Source organism: Sorex fumeus, unplaced genomic scaffold, assembly GCF_029834395.1.
Source record: "Sorex fumeus unplaced genomic scaffold, SorFum_2.1 ptg000058l, whole genome shotgun sequence".
NCBI classification, from domain to species: domain Eukaryota; kingdom Metazoa; phylum Chordata; class Mammalia; order Eulipotyphla; family Soricidae; genus Sorex; species Sorex fumeus.
The window spans coordinates 525,980-533,971 of NW_026606115.1; the positions used below are offsets into that span (position 1 = coordinate 525,980).

Below are 7,992 nucleotides of genomic sequence, written 5' to 3' on the forward strand. Positions count from 1 at the left end.
TTGTAAAGTGGACAATATTGAAGTTCTTAGCAAAAGCCAAGTTACAATGACTGTAATGAAAATGGGGGCAGTTTGACAATTGGGTCTTGAAACTCAGAGACGATTTGAGCCATAGAATGTGAAGTTATCTATTTTAGTTGATTATTGAAGTCATGGACCTGACGAGAAAGACTGAATAACACAGGGCCCAGCCTCAAAGAACTTTAATGTGTCCTTGAACTTGGACGTGTCCTTACAGATAAGAGTTTCTACAGAGAAAAGGACTCGCTAGTAATACAAACCAGACTGCTGTTACCTAACACATGAGGAAAGAATGTTTGTTTTGGTTGGAGGCCACATCCAGCTGTGCTCAGGGCTTACTCCTGGCTTTGTGCTTAGGGATCACTCCTGGTAGGGCTTTGGGAACCTGATAAGATAGTGGGAATCAGATCTGGGTCAGCTGAATGCAGGGCCTTTCCCCGACACCCTTGAATTATCCCTGTGGCCCGAGGAAAGAATGTTTATTTTTTGTGACACAAGATAGTTTTTATTGAAACTTGTGTAGAAGGATGTGAGCGAAGAGAAAAAGAAGGATGTGTTTGAGAAAGAACACAGGCTTCTCCAGAGTAGAAGTTAAGCCAGCAAGCAAAGAAACAGTTAAGCGAGATATAGATTCAAGGGAGAACCAAGGCTTAAAGAACAAGACCAAGGAAAGAGTGTTTAAAGGAGAGAAGAGTCAGCAGTCTTCGAAGCTGCTAGAGCGTCAATGTGACGCTTGAATAAAAAGCAGGATTAGAGACTTGCGTAGAAGTTAGTGATAACTTGGAATTATGGGAAAGGGAAGCTAGATCAGGTTAGAAAGGGAAACCACGTTGGATAACTTGAGTTGGCGATGAAAATGGAGATTGACAAGTAAAGAGGTTTGGAGTATTATTTGAATTCTGAAGTAAGTGACAAGAATGCAGGCTTTGGGAGCTGGAGAGACAGTACATCAGATAAGGCACTTGCCTTGCACATTCCTGATCTCCATAGTGTCCCATATAGTCCCCCCAAACCATGAAGATTCCTAAGTGCAGAGTCAGGAGTCACCCCTGAGCATCTCTAGATATGACCCAAAAAGTAAAAAGATAAAACCAGATACACATCAAATTTTTAAAATTTTATTTTCAAGGAGCTGTTCATAATAATTGATTATTCAATATTTCAATACCAATCCCACCACCATTACACCTTCCCCCAACCGTTATTTCAAATTTTCCCACCACCACCCAAGCCTGCACAAAAGGCAGATGCTAAGTAATTTATTTTGTATTGCTTGTTTTGAATGACTAAAAATGATCAAAAAGGTTTCATTAGAGGAAAGATAACACACCAAATCTTTATACGTGGACAACCTGGGTTGCATTCCTGGCATCCCATATGACGCCCTGAGCCCTGTCAGGAGTGATTCCTGAGTGCAGAGACAGGAGTAACCCCTGAGAATCTCTGGGTGTGACCCAAAAGGCAAAAAAAAGGAATACAGTCTTTGGAGCTAGGAGCCCTAGGTTCAATTCCCAGTACTATCAAATGGTCTCCTGAGCACCCTTGTGCGAGACCCACAAGAAAAAAGGGGTACCGGAGTGATAGTACAGGGGTAAGGCACTCACCTTGCATGTGACCTACCTAGGTTCAATCCCTTCCAACCCACAGGATCCCCCAAGCACTGTTAGGAGTGATTCCTGAGTGCAGAGCCAGGAGTAACCCCTGAGCATCACCAGGTGTGGCCCCCCCAAAAAATAAGAGAAACATTATTATTGCAGAAAAAACATTATTATTGTATTGCAGAAGACAAAAGAAGCAGCCAGAGAAAGAGAAGTCAAAGGACTGAAGCATATTGTTTGCATACGGGAAGCCTGGGTTGGATATCTGGCACCATTGCGTCTCCCAAGCACCACTTGGAATGACCACCTACCACAAAGCTGGGAGTTACGCTTGGCTACTGTCAGGTGGGACCCCCCCAAACCCAAAATAAAAGAATACTGAGGAAAAAAGATGAAGACCTGGGTACTAAGGGAGAAGGGAAATATCTTAAAAGAGGGTTTAGGTACCTAGAACACCCAGTTTGATCCCTAGCACGGCATGGTCCCTCCAGATCACTTGGACTGTGCCAACACTTCATAGCTGGGCCTGACCACTAAACTGTACTTCCAGGTCTAGTACCTTAGAGTGTGGCCCCCTGGGTTCCCAAGTGCTGGGACTGGCCATATTAAAAACAGATGGAGGCCAGGGGCTGGAGTGATAGCACAGCAGGTAGGGCATTTGCCTTGCATGCAGCCGACCCAGATTTGATTCCCAGCATACCATATGGTCCCCTGAGCACCACGAGGGGTAATTTCTGAGTGCAGAGCCAGGAGTGACCCCTGTGCATCGACGGGTGTGACCCAAAAAACAGCAAGAAAAAAAAACCCATACGGGGGCCAGAGTAATAGTACAATGGATAGGGTGCTTGCCTTGCATGTCGCCAACTGGGGTTCAATCCCCGGCCCCACCCCCACCCTGGCATCTCATATGATCCCCTGAGCATCACCAGGAATGAATCCTGAGTGCAGAGTCAGGAATAACCTGAGTATTGTCTGGTATGGACCCCCCAACAACCCCAACAAAACAAAACCAGATGGTGGAGGGGCTGAAGCAATAGTTCAGTGGGTAAGGCTTTGCTTTATATGTGGCCAACCTGGGTTTGATCCAGGTACCACATATGGTCCCCTGAGCCTGGCCAGGAGTGAGCCCTGAATGCAGAGCCAGGAATAAGTCCTGAACAGCACCAGGTGTGGGCCCCCTAAAACAAAAACAGATGAAGGGTCAGGAGATAGTACAGCAGTTAGGGCACCCAAGCCAAGTTCAAGCTCCAACACCAGGTGGTCCCCCAAGCATAATCAGAAACAGCCCCAGATATCCCCACGTACTGCTAAGTCAGGTGAGCACAGTATCATCAGGCCCCTGCATTAAACCACCTACCCAGTTAGCCAACTTTTCCAGTGGGGTTTCCGGGCCTCCTGAACACGACCTGGGAGGCTCCCAAACCAAGAATAAGCAGTTGACTCCCTAGGGGAAAACTATCCCATTCCCTGTCATACAGGTTTCCAGAGAAGGCAAGTAGAAACAGAAACTTCTGGCACAGAGGTTAGGAGCTAGTCTTCCAAGCCACATTCAGCCAAGCATCAGTCAGGAATTGTCATTGCTGGTCTCTATATTCAGCCTGGGCCCTGCTGCCAACCTTCCTTAGGCAATTTGCAGTCAGAATCTCCCTCTTTTTTTTGATTTCCCCACCTCCTGCCCTTAGATTATTTTTTGTGGGACCAGGGATGGAATCCAGGGTCTCCAGTAAGTGAGGTTCATGTTGGACCACTGAGTTTTCTTTTTTTTTTCTTTTTGGGTCACACTCAGTGATGTACAGGGGTTACTCCTGGCACTGCACTCAGGAATCACCCCTGGCAGTGCTCAGGGGACCATATCGGATGCTGGGAACTGAACCCAGATCAGTCGCATGCAAGGGAAAGGCCCTACCCCTACCCGCTGTGCTATTGCTCCAGCCTCACCACTGAATTTTCTTCCCAGCCCTATCCCTATCCAAGCTGTAAATGGCTTCCAACTTGTTTGCATATTCATTTACAAGTATTTCCTAATGACTTGCTGGGCCTGGGAATCAAGGTCCCTAGACAGAGCTCTGTCCCAGTGAAACTGTTACAGGTGGGGGTCATGCAGAACAAAGGAGGTCAGAGCCCTTAGAAGGCTCCTGCCGGGCTAGAGCAATAGCACAGAGGGTAGGGCATTTGCCTTGCACACAGGCCCACCCAGGTTCAGATTCCCAGCATCCCATATGGTCCCCCGAGCACCGAGCACCGCCAGGAGTTAATTCCTGAGTGCAGAGCCAGGAGTAACCCCTGTGCATCTCTGGGCGTGACCCAAAAAGGAAAAAAAAGAAGGTTCCTGCCTTCTCATTCGACCCACCCCTGTCACCTGGGTAACAGGCCCTGGAGGATTAGGACTGGTAAAGTCTGCCATGAGCACTGATGCAGCGAGGAAGTTGACAATGCCACTAGGCAGCCATCAAATGACATCTGTATCCCATGTGGTCTTCATGGCATGGGAACCGGTCCCCACCACCAGCTCTTGGAGAGCTATGAAACTCAGGCTGGAAGATGGAAGCTGCTCTTGGCAAGAACAAAAGAAATTTCAGGAGGAGACAATGGAAACGTAAACCATTTTATTTCGAGATGATGGGAGATAGAAAATGATAGAAACATTCAAGAGAGAACATAAGCTCCAGAGAGAAAAGAGCTGAGGGTACCCCATAAAGGGAAAAAAAAAGAAATTCCCCTTCCCAATTTGATATGGGCAATCCCGAGAAAGGGGAAGTGCACTGCTTGCCTTGACAAAGTTGGTTTTCTCCCGAACTGCCCCAGCTTGGGGCTTTCTATGTAGATAAGAGCCTGTTGCTAGGGTGCTGTCAAGGGAAGGAGCTTTGGACTTGTGTGATTCACATCCCTGTTCTTATCACAGCATTTTATTGCTTCTGGAGCTTTTCTCTGGAGGAGATCCAGCCTTCTCTGAGCCAATACTCGTGCCAGTTAGAAACTTACTCAGTTTTATGTCCACAAAGGAGGTGTGACCTTCATGTTTTGGAACTACTTTTGAGCTAGTGGAGTCACTTTATGTCACTCACATCTTAGTTATATTATTTCCTAAGTACTCATCATCAGGGTCCCACTACTGCCTGCTTCAGAACCATAGTCCCAGGCATGGCAAGGGTCAGCTCCAAGCAACTGGACCACTTACGGGAAGGGTTGCAATGGCCTGGAAGAAGTCTCCTGCCCCAAACTGCTGAGTTTTACTAGAGAAAATTCCTAAACTTCATCAACTCCTGTCTAAAAGAGGGCCTTCCTACCTACTAAACAATTTTTATTTATTTATTTTTGCTTTTTGGGTCACACCCAGTGATGCACAGGGGTTACTCCTGGGTCTGCACTCAGGAATCATTCCCGGAGATGCTCAGGGGACAATATGAGATGCTGGGAATCAAACCCAGGCTGGCCGCGTGCAAGGCAAACACCCTACCCGCTGTGCTATCACTCCAGCCCCCTAAACAATTTTTTAAAAATCTCTTTGACAGGGATGGAGCAATAGTACACAGTGGGTAGGGCATTTGCCATACATATGGTTCAATCCCCAGAATCCCATATAGTCCCCCAAGCACCACCAGGAGTAATTCCTGAGTGCAGAGCTAGAAAAAAACCATGAACATCGCCAGGTGTGGCTCCAACACTAAAACAAAATCCTTTTGAGGGGGACAGAAAGATAGAACAGAGTTTTAAAAAGGCCCTGAATTTCATCTGTGGGCACATCATCCTCCCCAGCACATGCTGGTTGGTCACCCAGTATGGCGCTGATGTTTCTCAAGCACCAACAACCTCAGAGCCAAGCTCCACTGAGATTCATCCCTATAAAAAATAAATAAAAATCTCTCTTGGGCAGAGCCAGGAAAGAGCTCTTATTTTTTTTAAATATGGGTAAAAAATTAAAATATGGAACATGTAATGAATTTTCATGTCATCCTTGTCTGGGGGCCATGCTAATCTTCTCTGTATTGTTCCAAGTTTAGTATATGTGCTGCAGAAGTGAGCACCAGGAGTCAGCTCTGAGAACCACCAAGCATGGACCAAAAACAGTAACAAAAAACTCTCTTAACTTCCTTTTCCACAGTGTAATCTTCCTATTTATTATGATTAATATTGGGGGAAACAGGGGTTACCTCAGTGTTATTATCTATGCTTTAGGCACATATTATTAGTGTGCCACACCCATCAGCAGTGTGCCAATGTTCTTCCATCCCTGTTGCTTTTCAGGTTTTTTATTTTTGTTTTGTTTGGGGGCCACAGTGAGCAGTGATCAGGCATTACTCCTGGCTCTGCACTCAGGAATCACTCCTTGCGGACTTAGGGGACCATATGGGATGCTGGGGATTGAACCCAGGTCGGCTGCATGCAAAGTGAGCTCCCTATCCACTGTGCTATCTCACCAGCCCTATCCCGTCCTTCTTCATCTGCTCCCCCCATCCTTGATCCTTTTTTTTCTATTCTGGGTCACACCCAATGATACTCAGGGGTTATTCCTGGCTCTGCCATCAGGAATTACTCCTGGAGGTGCTCAGAGGAACTTACAGAATGCCAGGGATCAAACCCGGGTTGACCACATGCAAGGCAAATGCCCTAGCCACTGTATTATCACACTGGCCCCCTTAGTTCCCTCAGTTCTCTCATCAGAATCTGAGGGTTGGGGGCTGGAGTGATAGTACAGCAGGTAGGGTGTTTGTCTTGCACGTGGCTAAGCCGGGTTTGATTCCCAGCATCCCAGCAACCCATATGGTCCCCTGAGCACCTCCAGGAGTAATTCCTGAGTGCAAAGCCAGGAGTAACCCCTGTGCATCGCCAGGTGCGATCCAAAAAGCAAAAAAAAAAAAAAAAAGAATCTAACGGTTGGTTTTCATTGAATATTTCCTATCCTTTTACTTTATCTTAGTTCCACAGATGAATACAATCATTTGGCATTTGTTCTCTCTTTTACTTCTTTTTTTTTGGCTTTTTAGGTCACACCCAGCGATGCTTAGGGGTTACTCCTGGCTCTGCACTCAGGAATTACTTCTGGTGGTGCTCAGGGGACCATATGGGATGCTGGGATTCGAATTTGGGTCAGCCGTGTGCAAGGCAATCACCCTACCCACTGTGCTATCACTCCAGCCCCTCTTTTACTTCTTTAAGTCCATGAGATCCCTATAGTTCCATCCACAATTGTAGCGAAAGTTAAGATGTCATCTGTTCTTCTTCATTATGTATATAGACCACAGTTTATCCACTCATCTGTGCTTGGGCACTGGGGTTGTTTTCAGATCTTGCTATTGTTAGTGGCACTGTCTCTGTTTCAGATGGGAAAAGAGGGGAGTTGGGGGCAGGGTTGGAGCCCCTAGAAGGTTACTGTCTTCCCATTCCAACCAGCTCAGTCACCTGCTGATGTGTCTGGGAGGGTCAAGGCTGATAGAATCAGCTTGCTCTTCAGTCAAGCTAGTGTTGTCCCTTGAACACGTATCTCGTTTGCTCATCTCTGTTTCTTTGCTTGCCTATGTCCACTCTGGAGAAATCAGTGTTCTCTCTTGAACACAACTCTCCACTCATGTCTTTCTAAATAAGTTTTGATTAAAAAAAAAAAAGCTATCTTGTTCAGGGGCCTGAGCGATAATTCGGTGGGTAGGGAGCTTCCCTTGCACAGGGTCAACCTGGGTTTGATCCCTGCCATTCAAAAGGTCTTCTGAGCATCTAAAGAAGTAATTCCTGAGTGTAGAGCCAGGAATAACCCCTCAAGCATCGCTGAATGTGGCCCCAAGATATAAACAAATAAAAACTATCTGGCTACACCATTTTACCTCCTCCTGAAGTTCTTCTCTGTGAGGAAAAATTGACAGGCCCACAATGAGGTTAGGACCAATCTGATTTAGGCCAGACATTTCCCCGAGCACTGGTGGCATAGGTAGGTCAAGAATAAAAGTGGAAATACCTGTCCCTTGGTCTGCCTCCATTGCCTCCCACTGTTCCATGCCATGGGCACTTAATCACTTAATCACTTAACTTCCCGTTAGTCGTCGATTTGCTCGAGCGGGCGCCAGTAACGTCTCCATTTGTCCCTGTCGCGTGCTAGTGTAGCCCAATGGCACCTGTTCGCTCCGGGAACATGAAGGGCCTCAAACCGATCGTTCATGATCTTGATGAAGAAGTCTGACCATCTGGTAGGTGGGCGGCCACGCGGTCTTTTGACATCCTGTGGAATCCAGTCGGTAACAGCTCAAGTCCAGCGGTCGTCTTTTTCTCCTATGCAAACAAGATGTCATGGGCAACATAACAAAAATCCTCGGCCGGGCACCCAGTGTTTGGAGACCACACTGTTGCTGAATAAACTGGGTTTTATCGTCTTCCAGGAAAAAAA

The 7,992-nt window shown here is 46.7% G+C and overlaps 1 non-coding gene across 1 annotated transcript; it reads right to left on the bottom strand.

Moving 5' to 3' along the window:
• Window positions 1-5,537: 5,537 nt before the first annotated feature.
• LOC130034359 (U6 spliceosomal RNA) lies at window positions 5,538-5,644 on the bottom strand. Its single transcript, XR_008794124.1, has one exon. It is a non-coding gene; the product is annotated as a U6 spliceosomal RNA (small nuclear RNA).
• Window positions 5,645-7,992: the final 2,348 nt, after the last annotated feature.